Genomic DNA, 27,408 nt, shown 5'->3' on the forward strand with positions numbered 1-27,408 from the left:
AAGAATTGCATGCACCAGTACAGGGCTGGGGGATGAGCTGCTGGAGAGGAGCTCTGCAGAGAGGGACCTGGGGCGTCCTGGTGGACGACAGGTTGGCCATGAGCCAGCAGTGTGCCCTCGTGGCCAAAAAGGCCAATGGCATTCTGGGGTGCATTAAGAAGAGCGTGTCCAGCAGGTCGAGGGAAGTGATCCTCCCCCTCTACTCTGCCCTGGTAAGGCCTCATCTGGAGTACTGTGTCCAGTTCTGGGCTCCCCAGTTCAAAAAAGACAGGGATCTCTTGGAAAGAGTCCAGCGGAGGGCCACAAAGATGGTGAAGGGCCTGGAGCATCTCCCCTATGAAGAAAGGCTAAGTGAACTGGGTTTGTTTAGCCTTGAGAAAAGACGACTGAGAGGGGACCTGATCCAGGTTTATAAATATCTGAGGTGTGGCAGCCATAGTGGTGAGGCCAGTCTCTTTTTAGTGGTACGTAGAGACAGGACGAGGGGAAACGGACATAAGCTGCAGCATAGGAATGTGCGTAAGAACTTCTTCACGGTGAGGGTGACGGAGCACTGGAACAGGCTGCCCAGGGAGGTTGTGGAGTCTCCTTCTCTGGAGATATTCAAGTCTCGCCTGGACGCCTACCTGTGCGACCTGGTGTAGGGAACCTGCTTTGGCAGGGGGGTTGGTCTCGATGATCTCTAGAGGTCCCTTCCAACCCCTACAATTCTGTGATTCTGTGATTCTGTGAAGGATTTCGATATGTAAGGGTAAACACCTGCCTGAGAGAGTATTAAGTGCTTCTTTCAACTCTAGTACAAAATAAAAAATATTTAGGCAGACGGAAGCAATGCTTTGACTGATTCATAGAAAGGATTATTGTTAAAATGATCTAATGAACATTTTATTTTCTATTATTTTCAGGAAAAGACTATGCAACTGATTGAAGAAAGCGGTCATAATACATAGATCTTAATGGCAAAGCAGAATTAGAACTAAGAACATCTGCAAAAAATTTTGAGTAAAAATATTTAAAGGAAATTGCATACAGTATTTGAGATGAGAATTTTTAACAATGAAAAATACTTCATAAAATTTTAAAAGCAAGCTAACGTATGGAAATAATACGATTTAAATGCCATATACTTATACACAAAAACCACAGACATCGTAGAGATGTTGTTGCTTGTTTGCAGCTCAGCAACAACCAAACCCTGGCTTCACAGTCTGTCTCTTGTAATAAAGCTCAGTGAATTACTATTAAAGGATTTCTGCCAATAAAGTACAGTTAATGAAAATCTGAAGTTGTTCTTATAATACAAACATGGCTAAGGACTTAATGTAAAATACTGAAAGAAAAAAAGAATGAAAATAAATGTAGACTAGAAAGCCTCATTAATCTGGAATTTATTGGCTAGAAAAATATTTCTCTGCCACACCTTCAGAAGGGGAAAACCCCATCCCTTTTCCTGTCCTTATCTCTGTTCCAGCTTGCACAGCATATTTAGTTCCAATGATTGCACTGTGTAGCAAATGCATTCCTGACCAAGAAACCCAGCCAAGTGTTGAGATTATATCTTTATTTAAATAGTAAGTTAAAAATAGAATCTTTTGCATACTTTTCGAGTAGTTTTTCCCCCTACCCCATAGTATTAAGGGCTAGATGTCAATCTTTGTAATAATAATTCAGTGAAAAAAGCCGTAATTCTAAAATCCACCTGCACAGTACAGAAGTATTCAGAGGTGTTCAGAAGGAACCTCCTGTATTCCATTTTGTGCCCACTGTCTCTTGTTCTCTCACTGGGCACCACTGAAAAGAGCCTGCTTCCGTCCTCTATGCACTTTCCCTTCAAGTGTTTATTGATAAGATGCCCCAAAAGTCCCAATTTAAATTCATATATTACAAAGATTAGCTCTGATCTGTTTCAGCTTTGGGTTAAATTCTAGATGGCTGCACTAGAAAGCAGACAATTACTGAAATACCTGAAACATGAACATCTGCCCTCAGCAAGGTGAGTCTCACATACTTAAACTTGCAGGGTTTTTTATATTTACAGGATGGCTTTTTTGGTTGGTTTGTTGATTTTTACATTTTCACAAATCATCCTGAGAGCCCACTACTTGCTTTCTGAGTTGAGTCGACAGGAAAAACAACTACTTGTTTAGACAGGAGCCTGTCCTTGTCTATGCCATACACTCCAGAGGAGGGACAAAGTATTCTGAATATGTAGTTAACCCATCCATGTAGTTAACGCTTCCAACTGGACAGCCAATTAGTGGGAAAATGCAAAATACCTTGATGGGGTATTTCAGCACTCTTGCACACTGGAAAAGAAATTGCCTGGAGACGTCTGAAAGGACAGGCCAAGCCCATCCCCTGTGGGCAGTAAAACCGAAGTGATCTCTTGGCCTTTGTTCCCAAATTAGCAGAGGTCCTGAACTGTGAAACAGAAGGAAGAAGTCATTTGCGACACATATTACCAACCAGCTTTTCTAATACCTTAGTGGTTGACAGTTAGATGAGGTGTGATACTCTCGGCAACACCTTCTTGTGGTAAAGTGTCCTAGTACTTCAATATAGGGTGAAGTAGGAGGGAACGCAACTCACTGCTTTGCTGTAGCTGGGAGATAAACAATTTTCTTCCCATGCACTTCTTATTCATAATAAAAATATCAAGTTTCATGTACACTAATACTGTATAATTTATTTTACATCCATCAATCAATCTACTTTTTTTTTTCTTCACTATGTGCATTCTGGCAGGCAATGCTACACAGAGGAAATTGCTTATCGTACATTAATTAAATGAGTCCTAGAGATTTTATCATTCATAAAAAATCTCTCTTACACACAAATACTGAAATGAATGTGGCTATTCTACAGTACCAATGAAATTAAGACCTGTCCTTTTTACATACATCTTGGAAATCACATCATCAGTGTATAATTAGAGAAAAGGATACAATATATGCTAATCTGTATAAATGAAAATAATCTCTTGTTTTCTCACGACTTCTAAAAATAGACGGTGAGAACATAAGTCATTTATAAGACATATATTCTTATATATTCAGAAAATTTAGCATTTTTACTAGACTTACTAGACTTAGACTAATTAAACGTAATGCCCCAGTGCTAAGCAAAGGATATAAGATAGTTTAGTAACACAAATCTCAAACTGCTTGTCCAAAACACTGTTATTTATGAAAAATACATCAAATTCTCAAAATACATTTGATTTTCTTTTTTTTTTTAATTACCCTCTATCATATCAGTTGGTGTTGGAGGGATAAATGTTAGAGCTTGATAATCCTTGGAGCTGACAGTGAAAACTTCCATGGAAACAATCGCTATTCAATCTGCGTTACTTTCAGCTATAAAGTATGCTTTATGCACTGTTAACAGATGACTTCATTGTCCTTTTTACTTGAATGCTTACACTTTCATAAAAGACTCCTTGAACATCAGTGTAAAAAAAATTAACTTTTGCACCAATCCAACTAACTACACAGGAATTCACATGTGCAAATGTAAGTTTTCCATCACAGCAAACAATTCTACAGAGAGTAATGCTTGTATCTACTGTGCAAACTCATAACTTAAAAGTTTCTCCTAAGTGTTCTCTGATATCTCTGAAAAATTTGAGAAAGAACATACTCACAGAACCTGTGTTCTGTATAAAACATTGATAATTCTGTCTCTGAATGAGCATTCTTGACTAACTGAGTTATGTCCCACACAAGCTATGAATAACAAAATTTTTTAACCAATGCTTTACCTTGTTGCGACATAGAAGTATCAGGATGATTCCATTTCATCTCAAAATGTGATACTATATTCAGACTTCCTTTAAACAAGAATATCTTTTTAAAAAAAACAAGAATATATTTTTGGCTGTTTTAATTTTAAATCAGCATTTTACAGTTTCCCTGTGGGAAGTACTGCACACTTTGTGTCTTATTTTGCTTCTGCAGAGTTTTGAACAGAGAAGGAAAAATGAACATGTGAGAACAGGGATTACAGATATATTCCTGTGAACTTTCTGCTGGTTGGTTATCATGCTGACCACCGTAACCAAAAAATAAGCGTAGTTCTCACATCTCAACAACTCCAAATGGGGTATTTGTACCCTCTCCGTGTCAGTGAAGTTTTAAGCTAGTTAACTTGGCCAAAGTACATACAAATAATTTCACACTAATGAACACGGAATTTCACAGTGAAAAATAACCCACAATTGTCTACAAGTAACATTACAATCATCCCTTAACCTTCTAAAAGGCTATGGACAAATATGTTATCCAAATATAGGAAATTCTTCTTGGTAATTTATCTGGCACTTCCAGTAATTTCTCAAACTCTGATCATAACAAATGCTTAAATTACTTGGATAAGAGGAAAGAGGAAAAAAATATTTTCATTAAAGTACTTCCTCATCTATGGAATTATTGTAGCTAGCTGTTTATTTAAGAAGAGTACATCTTATCTCTCACTGCTTAAATTTATAGTATTAGTAGTTATACAATCAACTAAATATACGATTGCATAATGCACAGTTAACCAAAGTTTTGTGGCTTTGTACTTAAGAGAAATCAAATACACCTTCGCTTGTAGTATCAGTGTGCTGTAGATTAATTTTCCCTACAAAGTAGCTTGTTGAGAAAGTGTAAGCAAGCTGTATTGCATCTACAAATGAACAGTGTATTTGCATATTTCAAATCTGTGAAGCTTCACGGATGAGCAAACAAAAATAATCACTACTGCATGTATTTTGTGGCATACAGTGGTATGGACATATATTTCTTCTGCTGAAATCTTCAAATTTTTACTGCCTAATTATTAAAGCATGCAGAATGCCAAGTACATGAATTAATATCCAGTAAGCTAAAGTAAAGACACTATTCTTGTGACAGTTATTTACACTTAGAGGCTTGTCTGTGGTCTTTTTCAGTTGTAGTCATAAATACAGTTCCAGCCATAAATATTTACGTATGCATAAGCTATTTTAAAGCAGCTCTTAAGAAAATTAATTTACATGTTAGCACAAGAACATCTAAACGGCTTTAGAAGGCATAATTTTCAGAAGCATGTTGGTTGAAAATTGTTTTGGAATATGAAAGTCATCATTTTGTTTCCATTAAAAACACAGAGGAAACACTGAATGTACCACTGGAGAAGTGCAGAGGCTGAAATGAGCTTTGAATCCAGAACAAATTAAACAAACAGAAAACCCAAAGAGTGATCTACACGTGTTCACAAATGCCTCACAGCTGCATTTTTTCCTACAGGAACATCTTAGAACAAGTGGAAGGGAATAATTAATCAATTTTTCATTTAGGTGTTTGGCTAGACTTTACATGTTAAAACCAATTTGTTTACTTATTCCCTTGTGCACTGCACCTTAGAGGAAAATGCAATAAAATGAATTTGAAATCAAGAAACCCAATACGAGTTAGAAATTAAGCATATATTTTTTTATTGATAATAAACATATATCGTAGCTATTACTAAATCAATTAAGATTTAGTAGAAAATTGTTTCAGAAATGTTGTGGGATAGTTTAAGAATGCTATACAATAGGATGAAGATCCATATTCAATTATTGTAGATTAGCATAAGAAACATAGATCCAGCACTACAGAATACAAAATCTTTCAGAACATGAATAAAAATCCAAGTTTTTGTTTGTTTTATTTAGATCAGAAGAAATCCTACTGATTGAGGATTTTAAAAATACCTATCTGATGCAAGGCACAGATCTTGGGTCTGTACCACTATGCATTGCTGTGAAATATTGTAACAGCTGTGAGAAGTTGTGCTATTTACTGTGCCAATGAACTGAAAAGCAGTACTATTTCAAAGTACAGACGACTGTAAAATAAAACAGGCTCTAGCCTGCAGTATACACTTTGTTAGTCAAACGGATTATTGCTTCATGTGGATTTCACTGAATGAACATTTCCCAAGTTGTAAAAAGAAGAAACAACGGGCAAGTAGAGGTAGATTCACAAATAAGAGTATTCAATATTGTATTGATTTCCTACAAAATAGTTAAAATGTATACATGCCATCTTAAAGCAGCAGGAAGTGTGCTGCCCTTTACTGTCTTCTGGATGCAAAGAAGTTAGAGACACACTATTTTCAGTGGTGCCCAGTTGCAGAATAAGAGACAATGAACACAAACTGAAACAAAGAGGGTTCCTTCTGAATGTCAAGAAGCACTTCTTCACACTGTGGGTGACTGAGAATTGGCACAGGTTGCCCAGGGATGTTGTGGAGTGTCTTTCTCTGGATATCAAAAGTCATGTGGATACAGTCCTGAGCTGGCTGCTCCCAGTGCAAGAGGTGGCTGTGGTGACACCAGGGTGAAGGCAAGGTGGTGGGGGCAGGCCAAATCTTTCTGCAGACACCCAGGGGATCACAGAAACAATGTCAGAGGCATCAGCATTAGCAGTGGAGGCCATCGTTCATGGGGGAGACAGAGGCAAGAGAATCAGAATCAGTGAATCACAGAATCCTAAGAGTTGGAAGGGATCTTTAAAGGCCATCTAGTTTAACTCCCCTGCAATGAACAGGGACATCCGCAGCTAAATCAGGTTGCTCAGAGCCTGGCCTTGAATGTCTCCAGGATGGGGCTTCCACCACATCTCTGGGCAACCTGTTCCAGAGCCTCACCACCCTCATCGTGAAGGACTTTTTCCTTATGTCCAACCCAAATCTCCCCTCTTTAACTTTGAAAATATTTCCCCTTGTCATATCATCACAGATCCTGCTAAAGAGCCTGTCCCCTTCTTTCTTGTAGATCCTCTTCAAATAATGAAAGGCTGCTCTCAGGTCACCTCAGAGCCTTCTCTTCTCCAGGCTGAACAGCCGCAGCTCTCTCAGCCTATCCTTGTAGGAGAAGTGTTCCACCCTTTGATCATTTTTATGGCTCTCCCCTGGATGTGCTCCAACAGGTCCATGTCCCTTCTGCACAGACGACTCCATATCTGGATGCACTACTCCAGGTGAGTCTCACCAGCACAGAGTAAAGTAGCATGAGAGCTGACTGACATGGACCACCCTCTGGTCTGTCCAGTTGCTGCAGCCAGGCAGCAACCCACACAGGGACCAGTGCCTCTTTCTGGGAGGACTGGGCAGGGTGTGGTGGGGAACTCTCCCTGGCTGGTAGTGGGCACTAGGGTCTCTGTGCTGGGGCCTGTCCCATTCTTGGCAGTGACAGCAGCTGCCTTCCATTTCAGGACAAAGATGATGGCACTCTTCTGAAAATACCAGGTGATGAGCACATAAAAAATGTGCAACTTAATATTTAGTAACACTGTATTAATGTCTCACACGGCATATAGAATGATTTACCTCTAAAATTTATAAGAAAAAGGAAGGAACAAACTTTTATCCCAAAATTGTAATGTAACAGTGTGGGGTGCTGCATCTAGTATACTCTGTGCTGAAAGCAATTGAAAGAAGTAGCATAAATCAAAAGTCATCTCAAAAAATGTAACATAATAATTAAAAAGTACTTTGTATTATCACACAACCATTAGCTCTTCCTTTTCAGTATCTTTCTCCATGATGACTGAGTCAAAAAAGCTGTAATAAAAATAAGTTGTACCTTTGCTGCAGCTCTGTTGCCTTTTAGAACCAGGACAAAGGAATGAATTATCAGTTTGATATAAGGCCTTACATGAAAGCTGTTCAGTAGCTTGATATGACTGGTATTAGAGAGGCTCACTCTGTGGTTAGAAGAACATGGAACAAACTGTCCTGGAAGCAATGTTAAGGCATATGCAGGACAAGGAGGTGATCCAAGACAGCCAGCATGATTTTACAAAGGACAAATCATGCTTGACATTGTGGTGGCTTTCTAAATGGAGTGACTGCAACAGTCTACAAGGGAAGACCAACCAGTCCCCTCTATCTGGACTTCCTCAAGGCATTTGACATGAACCCACATGATATTCTTCAATCTGAATTGGAGAGATTTGAAAAGTGGACTATGGATTTGAAGAGTGGATTATTCAATGCATAAGGAGTTGGTTGGATTGTTGCAGATGGAGCTTTATTGATAAATGGCTCTAGGTCCAGGTAATGGCCAGTGACAGGTGATTCAGGATTCCATCTTAGGACTGGTGCTCTTCAACATCTTTATTGATAACATAAATAGTGGGGAAGAGCACACCCTCAGCAAGCTGATCAAGATGACACCAAGCTGGATGATGTAGTTGATACAATAGAAGGAAGGAATGCCATCCAAAGGTACCTGGACAAGCTTGAGAAGTGGGCCCATGTGAATCTAATGAGCTGCTGCACTTGAGTCAGTGCAATCACAGATAGATATACCAACTAGGAAAAGAACTCACTGAGAGCAGCCCTGCAGAGAAGGATTTTGGGGGTCCTGTGATGAAAAGCTGGATATGAGCCAGCAGTGTGCACTTGCAGCCCAGAAGGCCAACAGTATTCTGGGCTGCATTAAAAGAGAGGTAACCAGCAGAGCAAGGGAGAGGTTCGTCCCCCTCTATTTTGCCCCGGTGAGGCCTCACCTGGAGAACTGCATTCAGGCCTGGGACCCACAGAACAAGAAAGTCTTGGAGCTGCTGGAGCAGGTCCAGAGGACAGCCATGAAGGTAATCAGAGGGCTGGAGCATCTCTCTTCCAAAGAAAGGCTGAGGGAACAGGACTTGTTCTGATTGAAGGAGGCTCTAGAGAGATGTCATCACAGACCTTTAGTACTTAAAGGGAGGTTATAAAGAAGGTGGCAGTTGACCTTTACATAGGTAGTGATAGGACAAGGGAGAAAAGATTTAAGCTAAAAAAAAAAGGGAGATTTAGATTAGAAGTTAGGTGGAAATTCTTCAATCAGAGGATGGAACAGGTTGCCCAGAGAAGTTGTAGATTCCCTATCCCTATAGATATTCAAAGCCAGGTTGGACAGGGCTCTGGGCAGCCAGATCTAGTGGGTGGCAGCCCTGCCCATGGCCAAAGGGTTGGAACCAAGGGTTGGAAGGGTGTTCATGATCCCTTCCAACCTAAGCTATTCAGTGATTCTGTGATTGTATTCTAAAAATTCTGAGGTCCAACTTTACAATACTCATAACTGTGGTACTACAGCACTCCTGTTACAGAGTTCAGCACTATAATGTTGTCTCATTGCTGAATTTTGTGACTGGAACATCTCTGATACACAGTGAAAACCTCAAGTACAACTTCTTCAAGAGTGTTTTGAACTGGCTAAGTGACTAAAATGTTTGGTTTATGGACCTTCATGACAAAGCGTGAGAACCATCATAATTAAAGCTTCAGGGATAGTTCAAAAATGTGGTCAGCAAAACTGACTATTTGAGTTTAGAAGTAGTTCATAAAAGTTATCATCAAATACTGTATGCATTAAAAACATCCAGATGCATACATTATTCAGAAGAGGAATGGATAAAACTCTGATCATGCTTTTGCCAAGATTACCATATAAGAAGGACACAGGAATGTGCACATACAGAAGCACAGATTAATGAAGGACGAAAGAGGTTCTGGAAGCATCAAATCAGGGCAAACTTCCAAGGTAGATGAGGTTGCTCTGACTTTGTCCACCACAAGTTAGAATATGCCATGGGTGGACACTTCAGATGGGCAGCTTAGTACTGTCTCATGTTCTTATCTACTCTCAATCCACGTTAATTCATTATTCATCTGTTAGTGAATTGTTAACACCTTCATGGCACACAAATCCTTGCAATTGCTATTCACTTTGTGTGTTTATGTACATAGTATCTAATTCCCTGTGATATAAAACTGAAGAAACTAAGAGAGATGAAGGAAAAGCGGAATGACAGCAGAACGTGGGCTGTATTGATGTTTTTGCAGAGGTACTGACACATGACTGAAAGCTCATAATCAGCTCTTTTTATTAGCATTAGATAATATCACATTCATTGCAAGATTGGTCTCCAATCTCACAAGGGCACCTTGAAATCCATGTACCTTTGGGGCAAAGAAGTCATTAATTTTCCTAGCTAATCTTTAACAATAGTTCATATACACACACATGCATGAAATCTGGGATAATCTGATTCATATTCATAGTTTATGTGGAGATTCTCTTTTTCATATCATCCATTTGCACATTAAGACAGAATTAAGAAATAAAAAAGAATAAATTTCTAAAAGGTAATTTGGGGGATAAAATATGGTCTTGATCCAGGAGACCGAGGAAAACGTTCTTTTGCACAGTCACTTTGGAAGGGTGAGAGGTAATTGTCTACAGATTGTCAGTGTGTAGGTGTCTGAAGATAATCATCAAAGTTTATTTTTATAACAGCCTGTTGTCAAAACAGGCATACGCAATTCCATCATAGACTGTTTAACTACAAACCCTTATGACATACACTAACAACAAAATAACCATTACAGTGATGTTATCCCCTTCTTAATTCAGCAGGGTGGCAATAGTTTTAGCCTAAATTATTTTGAATAGCTACAAAGTTAATCATGTTTCTCCTGTAAGTCTCAATTATTTGGACTTCTATTACACCGTAACATAAATGTTTTCAAAATATTTTGGAAACTATTTCACAAGTCAAACAATCCAATTCTTTCTGCTGGAGCATCCACACTCTGAACCTTGAAAAATCACATCACTGCCTGAATCAAGCTTCTCTAATCTTTTAATCTAATTCTGTTCTCTGATTTTTATGCCAAAGGTATAAATTTAGAAATGTTTGTAGTCATTGCAATGTTGGATTGAAAATAAGTTCTCTATTCTTGTAAAATCAGTGAGTTAAGTGTTTTCATTTATACCCAGAGAGTAATTTAAATTATTCACATAAACGCACACTATTTCTGGATGCTATTTTTACCATGGCTAGCACAAGATCTAATTAAAGACTGGGATGCCTTAAACAGAGACTGAGTGTCCTATCATTGTTTTTTGCCTTGTTTTGTTTTATTTGTGACTGAACAAGGCATTCCCAAGTTTGAAGAGCAAATAGCTCTTTTTTCTTTTTCCTCTAAAGCAGCTGAAGAATTACACAAGAAGAAAATGAAAACAGAGAGTGTTATATTGAGAAATGGGCATGTTCATGCTTGAAGTTCAAACAAAATATGCTGGCAACACAGAACAAAGTTCACTGGGTAATTCCAAATACATTCTTTGGGTAATTTTTCAGAGGGCAGTGATCATAGAGTCAGCATAATAAAGGCTCTTTCAGTAAGTGAACTGCTAAAGGAACTAAAAATGCCCTTATTCTCACACACTTCTCTTGAAGTCCAGACATATTGCCAAGACCCTGCCAGCATACTGGATTTGTTTGCCTGCTATGTTTTGTATGCCTGCTACTCTGCTCCATATGGCCACTGGCCTGCCCCTTTTCTTTCATTTTCTTTTTTTTTCTTTTTCTTTTTTTCCCCCAGTTTTAATGTCCTCTGTGTAATTTTGCTCTTCTCCAGGCCAGGTCTTGGAGAAAAGATCATCCATTCTGACAGGCTGCATTCCGAATCCTGTTAGAGTGCCTTTGAATAGAAAGAACTCTCCTTATAGCATACAGAAATACAAGTCACATGCAGTCTATTTTGAGCTAGTGGAACGCTCTCATTATAGTTCCAGGTCTATAGGTGTGGCCTGGGAAATGAATGTAGCTGCAGCTGCCAGGGTCAAGATATGTAATTTAATTAATGCACATGAAGACCACAGGCAAAACTATACTAATACAGAACCCCAAAAGGAAAAGGAAGCTTGAAGATGTTCTCAAATGTAAGCAACCATTGTAAACATCAGAGAATGTGACTAATAACATTTAGTCCCCTTGAAAATGTTTCTAAGGAATCCAAGAGTTAGCCTGGTGTAAGGTATATCAGAATATCCGTGATAATAACAGACATTGTTCTACAGTAAGCTGAAAGGAATGATACAAGGAAACATGTATGTAATGACCAGTCACCCAATATCTTGATAGGATAGCCACAAGTCGATCTATTCTGTATTTTTTGTGTGAGCTACCCATGTGCAAATTTTAAAGACATTAATCTATACAGCATCATGAAGTTATTTTTTCCCCTCTGTCTTATGAATGTGCAAGTACATTTTACATAAATATTCACATATTTTACAATATTTACATATTTGAAATAGTTTTAAACAGTTTTTTAGCCCTGTATGCCTTAAAATACGTAATGATAATCAGACCAAAGGAGAAGTATCTGGTGGTTCACTATATATCAGCTGATTCACTACATATCAACAAAGAAAGCCTGAAGCCAAAATATGTACATAAGAGATGGAGAATAGTTCTATGAAGTGCTTTTCAGTAATTCTCTACTGAATAGCCATGAAAAAGCATTAGGCATAGAGATGGGTGAGCACAGCTGTGGGTTCCTATGTGATCTTGTATCAGGAGCTAGTCTGTGGATAATCCATTTAAAAATGCTCTTTGGCCTGAGCTAGCACGTGCCAAGTTTCTGCATCAATCATGGCATTCTGCCTTGCCCAGATAGAAGCCAGTCAACAACTAATGCGATTACATGGCCACGATAGCTTTTAACAGGAAAATGATTTAGAAATTTGCAATTGGATTTGAACCAATAATCCCTTGAAAGCAAAGGTAGCTTTTCATATGATGATGTTAAATGGCTGTTTCTGGCAAAGGCAACAGGAGGCAAATGTTCAAAATAAAATTGTCTCCTTTTCTTTCAGGCTTCCGTGTACTCATTGATTAGATTGGAAGTTATAGCTCAAACATTTCCCCGAAAAGAGCAGAAGATCTGTTGTGATGTAGTGGGCATTATTTCTACTGTAAGCTGGCTGTGTTCTTTACAATCTACATTGCAGGGCATTGCATCTGTATTAGAAAGCAGCAATATTAAAATGTGTCAGTGAGCAACATTTAATTCCTTTTGAAAGTGCAATTATGATACAGTGAGGTTTCTAATATTTGCAGCTGAAAATTGCTTATTAGCTGCATATGAAAATGTAAAATATTATATCCTAGCAGCACTAGTTTAAGTCAATTTAGCAGTACTAAATTCTATTTTAGTTTAGCAGAATTAATTTTATCTATCCAAAATTCATTACATTAGACTACAGAATGAACAAATCACTCCAGTAATGCTTTTTTTTTCTATTTAAATAAAGTGAGTTTAGCACTTAAACTTGTTTCACTGATTTCCTTCCACCTCTATTTTTAACCTGCTAACTGCTGAATGACAGAAAAGAAGCAGAGCACAGAGCTGAAAACTTTTGCCTTGAGGACACATAGGCCTATCCCAGCAGCAAATTTTAAATGCCTCCATCACCCAGCATGAAGTTTAAGAAAAGCTCAAATCTGAGGAGTCAGAAGTCACTGCAAATCCAGAATAAGATGAAGTATGAGGAATAGCTGAGCAGATGCATAAAGAGCCTACATTTGTCTGCTTCCATTCATCTATCACATGCAGCACTTTCAGTGGAAAAACTAGGAACCTTTCCTGCTTCATCTTACTATAAATTAGAAGATTGTAATTATTTGATAATTTCAATTATTTCATATTTACTTTTTAAATCCCTCACCAATTGTAAACATTTACATTTTCCCCACAATTCTATCCAAGAAAAGCTATTTTTCAGGAAGCTGTCCATAGTCTGAGGAGCTCTAGGCATGTGTAAGCATTGTGAATCCAAGAGTCCTTACACGACCTTAGGTTGCCCCTTTCTTGACTCTTAGTAAATCTAGGCTATGAGGCTATGGCATAACACTGTGGCTTTTCTGTAACATAATATGTAGAACACACCCCTCATTTTAGGTTCCACTCCGGTCTAAAGTTTCATCTGCCTGCCCATCCTCCATTGCTGGAGAAATAGAGAGCTCATTTTCTATGGTGACTTTTCATTTGTCAGATCTGCATTCTTTGCTCTCCTACTGATATTAATACTTCTTTATACCATGAGTTTTGGGGTGGATAATGTTTTTTTCCATTTTTATATCTTTTTTTTTTTAGACTGTTTATTAGTCTCTTTTTTAATGTAAGCCTTTTAAATATTACAAGTGAGTTTACTGTTGGCAAAAGACACAGAATTTCTTGCATTAAAAATAGAATCACCCATCATTCTATCTTTTGAATAATTTATTCATCCAAACTCTAAGAGTATCTAAGAAAAACTTGAAACTGTACCTCCCATGAACATACCACACCCACACCCACAAATGCTGAGCAGCTGAACTCAACTCCTACTACCTCATTAGTATATCTGAGCCATTTGCTTTTGTGCCAAAGTAATCTATGGTCAAAGACTCAGCCAAAAGTATGTCAACAGTGAGTGTTTTTGTTGTTTTGCATCTGAAGTTAAGTGACTTTTCAAACCACACAACACGTTCAAAAAGGCTGATAAAAATGCATTACCTTTTCATATGGTCGGGAAGCTAGCAGGTCTGTGTAAGTTCTCTTTGCCGAAAGTTGCTGGGTCTTGCTTCATTAGAACATGTGAAATGTGGGCACAGTCTGAAGAGGGTGGGATTTTTATGGGTGGGATTTCTTGGATTTAAACAGCACCAAAAGTTTCAAAGGGCTGACTCACATAAGAGTTGATGTTCAGTTTAGAACTCAATCACTTCAGTTTAGAAATCAGTGACCTAAAACTAGTCTCTGCACTATGTCATGTCTATATCTTCTGCCTTGTTTCACTTTTCCTTTTCTTACACAAAGGAAAACTGCAGTGATACCAGTCCCTAGGATCAGAAAGAAAACAAGGGAGTATTCTCAGTCATTTCCTAGTGAACAAAGAGGTGATCCAATTGACAAAAGGTATGCAGACAACTGGCTTGCAGTTCACTCAAGGCAAAGAATGAAAGAAATTAAGTCAAGTCCATCTATCCTTCTGGTTTTTATAGCTCTTTCATTAAAAAAAAAAAAACAAAAAAAACCAACAACAAAAAAACCTTCTAAACAAATGAGGCCAACAGACTACTGAGGCTGCCTATTTCCTCTTTCATCTTAATTATTTTACATTTGTTAATTAATTTTGAGAATATTAACGTTAGCTTTAATGTTAAGGATACTACTCCTTTGTAATCAGATTAAGTGATTCCAAGGTCTTTCATGTGCTTTCTGCTTCTCCTTTCAAGGGCTTTCATAACTGCTTGCTATTTATACTATTTATATTTCTCCTACCGCAAAGCCAGTGTCATTGAGAGACTTCTGCTTTTGCTTGTAAGATCTGCTATTTTTGGAAAGGTGCTTGGCAGCATTTGTGCAGACTAATTACTTTCATTTCTTTCATCTTGTTTTCTGTTTTCCATCTCTTTTATTTTGCATTAACCCCTGACTGCTAACACTCTCTGGGCAGCACTCTAGGGGAGCCATGCTGCCACAGTGCTGACAGCTCCTTAACACCAGGCAGAGACATGGGAGTATTCCTGTGTGACAGGCTGCAGAAAGCATCCCTACTTTTCTTGATAGAGTCACATTCAGAGATAAGCTTTGATGGGTAACATGTTTTCCTTTTGCACTGTTTGTTTCAGCCCAATTGAGCAATGGCAGCAGGGAGACATTTTTCTCCTAGTACTCATCAAGACGTAATAACAGGGTTCCTATTGTCAGAGAGACAAGCCTTGCTTTTGTTGGCACTGATAAGGGTTTTAATGTAAACATCAGCCTTGAAAGACAACATACTTGTAGTTAAGAGAATACAAAAATGCCTAATAATAACATAGCTTAATTCTGACTTCCGACACATGGTTCTGAGATTGGCAGTCTTTCCTGTTTTGAATCACAAGCCTAACACCATACCTTAAGTTACAGCTACGCAATAAGAGACACAGAGGTCAGAATACAAGATGTTTTTCTCCTCGTGGATCTTTTTTGAGGCCCATACTAACAATGGCCAGAGCCTACTCACAAAGAAAAGAATGAGAAAATAAAGGTCCTGGTTCTATCTGCCCCTTCCTTGGCCAGAAGAACCTTCAGAGAGCTTAGCAAGAGTGACACTGACATGTGGTATGCACCAAAACACAGTGCCTTCTGTTATTTGGTATTAGCTATCAGACTAGATTTTACTTTCCTTCAGGCCTGCAGGTGCACAAAATGCTTCAGGAGTGGCTGGTGCAAAATAACTCCCAGCCTGGTACATGCTGTCCCTATTCTCCTTGCAGACAACAGATCTCAAGACAAGATTTGGCATGCTGGAAATATTTTCTAACTATTAAATATTGTTTAATATTCTAAGTCTACCTATTAAATCTTTCTACAAACTACATAATTTCAGATGTAGTTGGAGTGAAAAATATACTGGTGCACTGGTTTCAGAAAATGGAAGGAATGAAAATGAAGCCACCTGATATTTGGCCACTGCTATAGTTCTGACTCAGTGGAACAAGATTATATCATAGTGAAATGCAAAGTTCAGAGAAAAAATGTAAGCAGCTTTAAAATTTCAAGCTTTTACATCTGACGCTAGTGATCTAAATCTGCGCCAAGGTAACAAATTTGATGACCTGCCACTGGGGTCACAGGACCAAGCCAAGCACTAGTTTTGCTGATTTGGTTCCAAAGCATCATTCACATGTAAAGAGGTCTTTCAGGGCATTAAGTGGTTTATTTTTAAAAGTCACTAGCTGCCTGCGAACAATTAGCCAGAAGATCCATAATCTCATTTGTGACCAGGGAGACCTGTCATAGCAACATTAATTTTTGCAATGCCCACAGAAAGACAAGAGAAATGACTACCAGATATAGCCCATACACTTTGCCTAAGTTTTATTGCCTGGGAATGTGAATAATATGATTATGAATCTGGGCACTTTGCTGTATTATGTCGGAGTCGTTTTAAATTGTCATATAATTATCTTCCAAATTCATGATTTATTTTTTTAAATGCCTCTAGTCCCAAGTGCTTCAAAACATAAAATGAGTGGGCAATCAATGTAGGGATATCTCTCTGAGTTTATACTCTGGAACACTGGCTTGAAATGGCATAAACTGCCTTGTACTTTCCAGAAGGATGCTATTGCTGAAGTCCAGCAATAATTCTCTTAACACCAGTTACTTCACTACTGATTTTTGTGTTAAATCATTCACACTGGGTGGACATACAGCTTCTGGCAAATGGTAGCTGGGCAAAGTTAAAGACATTCACATCTTTTCTCTGCGCATTTAAAGTCATTCTGTAACAGCAAATTCAGGGAATGAAAAGTAAGTTCCTTCCAGTACAAAATGCTCCCTTGATACCAAAAACCAAACATTCTCTTATACTATTTAAGGTGCCTGAGGACCCAATTATTCCTTGTCTGACTTCCAATCTTCAGCTTTCCTTTAGCTTCTTGCATGCCTCATGTTGCTGAGTTTCATATAAATTATATGTAACATGAATGTAATACTGGAAGAACAAATGTGTATTCGGTACAGCTGTGCACAGAAGTGTAAATACAGAAGAAAGAACATCAGGTGATGCAGACACACAATTTAATGCCTACCACTCATTTCAAATCTAGCATGAGTCAGAAGTCACTATGTGTGTATTATATTAAAATCGTCAGATTTTATCCATGGACAGATACTGTTCCAAGAAGTTATTGTTTGATCTACAAAGACACATCTAAATTGCCTTCATCTATCCAGAAATCTTTCCAGCTTTTCAATAAGCAGCAAGTACTGTAACATGCCATGCATGTGCCACCATCACCTTTCTGTCTTCTGACAAATTTATGAGCAAGATTTTGTCAAGAATAGTTGAATATGTTACTGTACAATGTGCTACTGTGCCGGTAGGAGAAACAAGTCAGAAATATTTTTATTTACTAAAAACATATGCTGCCTTTTTTTTTTTTTAGTATCACTTGTTTTCATCTGGTTTGTATAATGGAAAGAGGGGAAAAAGGAGAGAGCTAGCAAATGCAGAGTAAAGCACATTAGGCTCTCTGAAAGCAGCATTTGGCACACAGACTATTCTAAACAGATTCTTAATAGTGATAATCAGCAAGTCAGCTTCTCTCTGTTTGTCTGTCTCCTGTTCAGCTGTGTTTAGTTCTCACAGTAGTTCCAGCCACCTTCTTTTTTTTTTCTGTGCTGCAAATCTACCAGTAGGAGAATTATTCTGTCACAATTTAATAATTCATTTTTTGCAGTGTCCATAGGGTTTGCACATAGCTATTTTTATAACACGAGTGAAATTGCATTACACTCTGATTATTTTTGAACATTTGCCCTGACACATCTTTTGCAATTTTAATTTTTGTGGAGGATCAGGTGAACAAAGTAGTTCATGAGCTAGATATAGGCTCTTCTAAATAAAGGAGTAACTTGTGATGGGAGCAAATTTCATAGAATTAGAATCATAGAGTGGTTTGAGTTGAGAGGGACCTTTAAGGATCATCTAGTTCCAACCCCAGTTCCCGGGATTATGATGATAGTCTCAGGGGCAGCATTCCAAGAAAACATACATTCAGGTGCAAGAGGAGGGGGGAGGCATAGGCCTCAGAGAGTATGAATTTACACGTCTTCTAGAGACCGTAGAGACCAGTTAGTTCTTTTTTCGAGATGACATTTCTGATTTACAGTGCTGCAAGCAAATGTGTAATAACACATTATCCCAACTTTTATAAAGGAAATACTTATGAAAAGACAAATGTGCACCTTGCTAATTTTTAGGCCTCCATATACTGGGGCAGAGTCTTTCAAACTCTTTGGCCCTTTTTTTCTTCATGAGACACACTCATCTTTTACTAGGTTTCTTTCATCTTTCTTTACTCATCTATATTCTCACATTCTACTTGGTCTTATAAACATTTTATAGAAATTTTCATTCTATTACTGCTAATTCTTTCTTCAGCTAACTTTTTTTTTCAAATTTGGGGTGGGGGGCGTAATTGAAATAGTGATAAATTATCTTCCCTCAATGTTGAAATAGTTTGCTTCACACTCCCATGATGTTAGAGGGAGGGCTGATCAAAAATTCCGTTTTGCTTTTATGAATCGTTAATAAGACCTTTAAAATCTTACCATTATTTGTCTAGATGTAATCAAGATGCACATCCCAAGTGCGATTAGTAAAAACTCTATGATGAGAGCAATAAAGCTGCCAGATCAATAGTAACCAATCAGCAAGGCAAAATGGCTCTGCCAGACAACGTGTTTACAGCTTTCTTGAAAAGGCTGGTTTGGAATAGTGAGAAAGAAAATAGCTAAAAATACCAAAAGAAAAATAATAAAATCTTTTGCAGCTGGGGAGAGATATTCTCATGTCACACTACCAAGGACTATATACTTTGAAAGACATTTGAGATCCTGAATAAAAAAAAAACAACAATGTACATTATTTAAATGGAACAGTCTAGAGCTATCATCCTGTCAAGCAACAATAAACATAAACAGAAAAAGAAATAATCACAAATGGATGAAACTGCCCAGAAACAAAGATGAGTATAACAGTGAAATCTGGAATAGATATCTCCATTTAAAGTAAAGTTTCATGTTGGGGATAAACAAAAAAAAATCAACAACAACAAAAAGCAGACTGCACAGAGATATTGCCTGTGAAAATTCATACTTTTCACAGGTGGTTTTAGGGTGCTAAATCTTAAGACAAAAAGCCCAAGCTGGAGGAAATCAGTGGATAAAATAAAGCTCCCAGAAATCAGGAAGTGACTAAGTTAGGGTCACCTATGACACCTCACTTCAAGCTCCCACTATGTCATCTGCATTAGCACGGTTGCTATTTATTACTTGTTCATGTATAACTGCAGTACACAAAGTAGATGGTGTTTATTCAATGGGTGAAGTGAGACAGTAATTTTTCAAAGCCTCCAGCTGCAGTGAAAAGTAGACTAAAGGTACTGTGATTACAATCATCTTCATTATAAGAGTGGGTGCGTAGAAATAGTTCCCGTATGTGATCATGCAAATAAAAGCAATAATATATCATAAGAGGTATGCCTTTTAATTTTAAGTGCTTGGAAACATGGTATTACCTTAATAGAACCTTTCCTATACATGTTTTCTAAAATGCAAACTGAAGTAAAATTAAATAAACCAGAAACCATTGTATCATGCCAATGGTTTGGACAGGTCATCTGTATAATGGGGAGTTACAACAGTGCTGGTGACACTCAAAGAATGCTTGCTTCAACTCTAATTCCTGAATAGAAGCACATGACTGTGGTCCCAGAGCCTTTTGTAATCTTTACCAATTCTTTTCCATCTCTCCAGTTTGTTCCATACCAGACTTTTCCCCATTATTTTTCTCTTTCCCATTCTACTTGACTGCACAATAATTGTACTCCTTTGGCAAGCTTCTTACTCCCTCAGTTTTGTCCATCTTGTCTGAATGCTTCACTGATAAGCAGATTTATTGCTGGTGATTCTAGCCTCTAAGCTCAGGCTCCACCCTTCCCTATCCCTGTTCTGCTGAATTGTGCATCACAGGCTCCTCCTTCACTTCCAACGGACAGTTCAGGACTTAGAACCTCCATATTTGAGGCAGGCTGTGACATTTTCATCTCTCCTCCAACCTGTGGCATCAAACTTTGAAGCTAGATTCTTGATTCCCCATTTCATCAGTGCTGAGCAGGGAAAAATGATCCTCTGGTTTAGACGAGGCCTATTTTAGAAGCATATCTCTCTTCAAAGACTCCAGTGGATTTAAAATTAAAATATCTTTGTAATTTTCAGGCATACTTTTAGGTAGTACGTACATCATCTGTAGTGCCCGCACACTCACAGCAATCATGGGACATAACATAAGCTAATGGAAAACCTATTCTGGATAGGTATCTTAATGTGATCATTCAAAACATCTTAATGTAAGAGTGCATAAATATATCTCTGCTTGCAATAAAGACAGCCTCAGTGTAGAACTATCATTTCTCTGTCTATTCAGAGCAAGTCAACAATTTGTGTGGCTTTACACTTTGCAGTTTCAGTAACGAAATGGTTACTTACTGTTACAGAATGTATTTTTTGTCATAATAAGTGTTGTTATTAAAAATGTGTTTGGGTGACACTTATTTTTTCTAATTCTAAAATATCTCCTAGTCAGACAACATCACTGCAGGCTGAATATCAGAACTGCAAAAATTGTTAGTAGAAAATTCCTAAGTAGCAGTTCTGACCCTCTCTAAAAGTAGATGATGATTTGAATGGGCTATTAAAACGTTGTATTAATTACAATTACGGTTATGTGTTGGTGGCCTCCATTATACAAGGCTAGCTCTTGAGTTATAGCTTCTGTATAATTCATGACTGACATCGCCTTGATAGGGAGATGTAAGTACAATTTTCTTGCATTTTAAAAATTTAACTAAGGAAGGTTCTAGTGCTCAAATTTTCCTATCATTTTCTGGATAGTCAGTCTCTCTTCAATACTTAACATGGGTAATTTTTTAATTTAGAACATTATCTGATAATGAAAAATACATTCTCATTTGAATTTATTCATTTATTTATGTTAATTTCTGCATTTATTCCCAATGGTTCAAATAAGATTGATAACATCACCCAAAAGAATAAAATCTTATTAGAGTGAGTCAATTATAATGAGAATTTACAATTTTAATCTGAAAGAAGGCATCTGAGTGGAAAGTATTTTTAAAAACATTGTTAGCATTAAACTGAACTTCCATAATTTCTTATAACAGTGAAAATTTTCAAATAACATGATGCAGTTGAGCTATGTGATTTCACACTCAAGAGAACTTTCTGTCTAGTTTCAGGCAGTCATACACTAAATCCTGTGATCTAAGGATCCAGCATAGAGGCTGACCAGAGGTAAGGAGGCATACAGCTCACTCATGCATTCATTATGTCTTCATGCACTGAACCAAATCCCTTGCTTCCTAGTTCCTATTCCCTGATCTGTAGATTCTAAACTTTATACCAGTTTGTAGTCCTAGTCACATCCAACTCATTCAGGAAGTAAAATGCTCTCCAGAGTCACAGGTGGAAATGTCAGACCAGCATTAAAACAGTTACCTAGTCTATCTTTCTCTACCAAGCAGCCTCAACCACCCTTAATATATATTCACTTCGTCTCTCTTTCAAAGCCTCCAGTGATAGAAATACTATTTTTACACCAGGCAGCTCGTTCCAGTTATTAGCTATTCATGTATTTAGAACAGCATGTTTTCAGTTTAACTCAAATCCCTTTTGTTGCAAATTCAGCCAATTTTGACCTCTGGTGGACATGGAAAATAACTGAATACTACTATGTAACAGTCTTTGTATGCTGTGTGTATTAATATTTATATATGTGTTTGTTAGCAGTCTTACTGATCTAGACTAAGTTAAACTTAGCTCTTTCAAACACTCAGAGATCATGTTGTCTACATCTTTTAGCATTTTTAGCTCTATTCTGTACTCAGTCTTCCTTGTCTACATCTTTTACATTTTAGAGTAATTCCTAAAATTAGACACATCACTTGAGCCAGGGCCTCACTAGACATGGAAAAAGCACAATAATTACTACCTGTGTAATGTATAACATACATGCTAATATCCCCCTAGAATGAAATTTGCATTTTTTAACCACATCACACTGTTGATTTACATTTATTATGTAGCTGTATGCTCGATCCTGAAAATACTTTTCTATAAGTCTTCTGCTGAAGGACTGATTCCCCATTTTGTATTTGTGCAATATTTTTTTTTATCTCCAAAAGCATTTTTACTGGATTTTTACTGGATTCCATTTTACTGATTTCAGAATAATTTATCTAATTTATTCTATTCACTAAATTCTCACTTTGTCTTCCCAAGAGACTCTAACAACTAGATCCTTGAATGTGTTTGAAATATAGATCTGTCAGTCTTTCCTCCTCTTCCATCCATTCATTCTCTTCTCTTTCTAGAATCCCAGATATATTATGATCACTTACATGAACATGCTTCCTATATTTTGTCTGGATAGTTTGAATTACACTTAAAACAGATAGTACTAACCATTTATTCAAATAAAAATATTGTGTCCATCTGACAAGTTGCTATTTCTTGTTTGAAAAACAAAATTCATCTTCCAAAGACAAAATTCATTAAAACCACCTATTGCAGCTTTGCTATTTGGATACATTATATAGCTAAGTAAAAATAGCCTGATCCACCTACTCCTTCTCTTTGGCAGTTCATAGTAAATCCCTAGCATTATATTAACCTTATTCTTTTCTCCTTTCATCTTCATCCAACTATCCAAGCACACTGCTTCGTCCTGAACTTCACAGTAGGTATGTGTACATTCTTAATTCAGAGACACTGCTCCCTGTATTTTTTGTTCAGCATGGGCAGGGTTTCACCCTATATTTAAACTAGACTTGAGCACTGTAACTATTTCACATAAATGCTGACATATCCCGAAGCCTCAAAACTCACTTGGATACTTTTTGGAGTAAACAAAAGATGAGCTACTGTAGTGACCTGCAAATTTACCAGCTTAAGAACAATGCAGACTTGATGCATGGGTAAGGAGAAACTGGATGAGTAGGGATCAAAATGTATTATCGTAAAAAGGCAGCATTGTATTAATGTAACAAAATGTAACACAACACAGCCATGCAAGAAAACAGGAAAAATCTATAGTCCTATAATTGTCATGTAAATTAAGATTAATAATAGCAGAAATACTTATCCCATGATCTTCTAATCAACAAATAGTAGATTACAGGGTAATTAGTAGAGATTTTATATATGATCATTATACTCTATATTATACAGTAACTAATTATAGTAGCAATCAGAAGGCATGTTAATAACAAGAGAATCATCTGACAAAAAGCACATAGACTAAAGGTATAGCACATCCATGAATTGTATACATGATCAAACATAATATAATAACATAAATTTAACAAAACTTTTTCGTTAATTTATGAATCTCTCCAAAATGATGAAAAATAGGGCATCTAAGTAACATTTTTAAAAAAGATAGATTATCATCATAGAAGAAGATAATACTAGCAAGTTACTGAATGATCATCTGCATAAGTTTCCACTTCATTTGCAAAAAGACAATTGAAAAAAAAATTGAAACATTAAGCATGGAAACACTGGATATTTGTGATCCCTAACTAATTCCAGTGAGTAATGTATAGGACAATTTCTGTCTTTTCAAATGAGAGCAGATCCCTAAGACCTTAAAAACAAAGTGCTTTACAACAATAAATAAAACTGGGTTTCTATGTTCACACATGGACAGCAATAGTATGATTTTCTGAAGGGGAAGTTATACAGAAAATGTCTCAGATGAAACTTTCAAATACTGAACATTAATGGAACTCAGCCCTTAGTTTAAGAGCCAAATGTGAGCTTACAGTCTTCAATTTAGACAGCAATAAAAACAGTCCTCGGAAGAAATAACCATAAATACAATGGGATCATTATTATGATGGTTATTGTAAAATGATAATTTATTTCCTGAGAAAAAGCAAAAGAATGGGTGTTTCCTGAGTAAGTGAGAACATTTGAACAGGCACTGCTACATCCACCATCTAGCAGTCTGCTTTCTACTGCTATCCAATACAGTAACAATTATCTTTAAAATTGATACAGTCAGTAGAATGGTCATGAAGAGAGATAAAAGGAGGTTCTGGAACAGAGTATGTACTCGGCTAAATGTTCTTAGAAGAATGGAAAAGTTAAATGTGAGTAAAATGGAATAAAATGTGAGAGAAAGAACATCTCATGAGAACTAATATGGAAAGATTTTGGACCATATTCCTGTAGCCGCCTAAACCAGCTTGACTTTTATGTTCTAGTTGTAAATGCTTCACCAACAGGATCAAAAGACTTGTTCTCAAGTGAACAATTTGACATAGCATGCTTCATTCTCATATTAATAAGGACCTGGGAATGTGCTAGAGAAAGCAAAACCAGCCATTTCTGTTTAGCCATATGAAAGAAGCCTCAGAAGTTCTTTCTTAGAAAGAAGTCTCAATTCCATTTATCAATCAGCAATTCTCAAAAACTGTGAAGAGTATTTACAGACATATAACATTTGATCTGTGAAATATTATTCAAGGTAAGAACTGTTTCCAAAACCATAGAATTTACTGATTTTTTTTGAGGACACCAGCAGAGAAAGACTTGGGGGCTGTGGCTGATGAAAAACTGAGCCAGCAGTGTGCACTTGCATCCTGGAAGGCCAACAGTATCCTGGGCTGCATCAAATGAAGGACAGCCAGCAGGGAGAGGGAGGGGATTTTTTCCCTCTATTCTGCCCTCATGAGGCCCCAGCTAGGGCACTGCATCCAGGCCTGGAGACCCCAATACAGGAAGGATGTGGAGCTTTTGGAGAGGGTCCAGAGGAGGGCCACAAGGATGATCCAAGGACTGAAGCACCTCTCCTATGAAGATAAGTTGAAGGAACTGGGCTTGTTCAGCCTGGAAAAGACAAGGCTCTGGAGAAACCTCATTGTGGCTTTCCAATATTTAAAGGGAATTTATAAACATGAGGGAAATCAAGTTTCTACATGGGTAGATAGTGATAGGACAAGGGGGAATTATTTTAAATTAAAAGAAGGGAGATTTAGATTAGATATCAGGGGAAAGTTCTTTACAGAGAGAGTGGTGAGGTGCTGGAACAAGCTGCCAGAGAGGCTGTGGATGCTCTGTCCCTGGAGGTGTTCAAAGGCCAGGTTGGATGAGGCCCTGGGCAATCTGACCTAGTACTGGATCCAGCGGCTCGCAGCCCTGCCTGTAGCATAAGGGTTGGAACCTGATGATCCTTGAGGTCTCTTCCAACCCAAACCATTCTATGATTCTGTGATTCTATCATTCTATACAGTTCTTCCCCTGCAGCACAGAAGACTGGCCCGGTTGGCCCTCTGGGGCATCCAGCATTCTTAAGCAGGTATAGGAATGTTGTGGACCTAGAATTCACAGAGAATAAAAAATGGTTATCGAGTAGTCCGTTTTCTGGAGCTAATGATGCAGAGATAAAAAATAGAGGATTGTCCTCAACCTCAAGAAGATTAGCAAGCCTGAGGCTATTTCTTTTTATTTTGTGCTAATATTTTACACCTCCTCTGTCAAGCTTTTCTCCAGGGCCTTTTGCCAGACAAAGCTTAGCTGTAAAATGATTTCAGGATTTCTGTGAAGAACACAGCAAGGCCAGCAGTGGAAATTGGGAAATGGATACTCTGGACTGCAAGATGCAATTAAAGCAGCAGTCTCTATAATGACATGTATAGCTTATACAACTCATAGTCAGCAAGTTTTTCCTCTCCAGCTGAATTTTTATTTACACATACTCTGCACTATTATTATTTAAAAAACAACAACAACAAGAAAAACATTCCCACACCAAGGCCACCAGTGCAGTGCCCACTAGAGTTGGTGTATTCACCTGGCATAAACTAAAAGCAGCACTGCTTCATTAGCCATCTGTGCACCTGAGTTAAAAAGCCCTAATCAGCTGGGTACTTGCTTGATTGCACTGTCTCTAAAATTTGGAGTGAAGATAAATACTGACTCTGATCTACCTTTCTTTTCTTCCACAATGAAAACAAATTATTTTCCCAACTTTGCTTTTTTTTTTAGGGAAAACCATCTGTAATATTTACTCTGCTCTTACAGAAAAGTTCTGCCAAATGGATTGAAAAAGAAAACAGAACTAAACAAAAAACCATGAGTTCAGCTGATAAAAAAAAAAATATATGAAATAATGATAAAGAAAATCTGATAAATATTTATATTCCTACAAAATAACAACAACAACCACAAAAAACAAAAACCTGAATACTGGAATCAATACATTTTTAAAGACATATACAAGATTGAACTGCTGCTAGAGAATCTGAAATAAATCTAAAACTGCAAATGGCAAGACAGTAGTGAGGAAGAATGAGCAAAATATGCCAGAAACAGTTATATGTTCTACAGAAGTGAAAACTAATGGGACAGAGAACTGTTCATAGGCAACCAAACAACCAAAATAAGCAGAGATTCAAGGAAGACTGTATTTATAAAGGATATAAAATATAGGAAGAATTCACGGAAGTAAACATGCATTTCTGGGAAGAACAAAAGCTAACACAGGCAAATTTAAATGTATTTTTGAGTAGAGCAGGATTTAGTCTTCAAACTTACAGCCATGAAAGACTGCACAGATTTTATAATGTAAATGGTGAGATCCAGTTACAGAAGAAAGGAAAAAAAAAACTGTTAGTAAAAAGAGAGATGTGAAATAATGGAAATAGCATTAAAAAAAAGTTGAAATTCAGAAAAGATAGGAGCACTTTGAAAATAACTGTTGATGCACTCATACAGGGACCTGTCCAATATTTGTGGCAATATGCCTCAGAGGAAGATAGTAAATAATTAGGAATGATAAAAGGAGGTCAAAATTAGCAGGATCTTGGTTTGAACTTGTCTCTGATGAGAGATTGCAGTAATAAGATTACAACAAAACAAACAGACATTGGAATGTCAATATTTTTTTAACTATGTGAAGATGAATCCTTCCAAATACTTGAGAGGATAAGGCCAAAA

This window comes from Meleagris gallopavo, chromosome 1 (assembly GCF_000146605.3).
Source record: "Meleagris gallopavo isolate NT-WF06-2002-E0010 breed Aviagen turkey brand Nicholas breeding stock chromosome 1, Turkey_5.1, whole genome shotgun sequence".
NCBI classification, from domain to species: domain Eukaryota; kingdom Metazoa; phylum Chordata; class Aves; order Galliformes; family Phasianidae; genus Meleagris; species Meleagris gallopavo.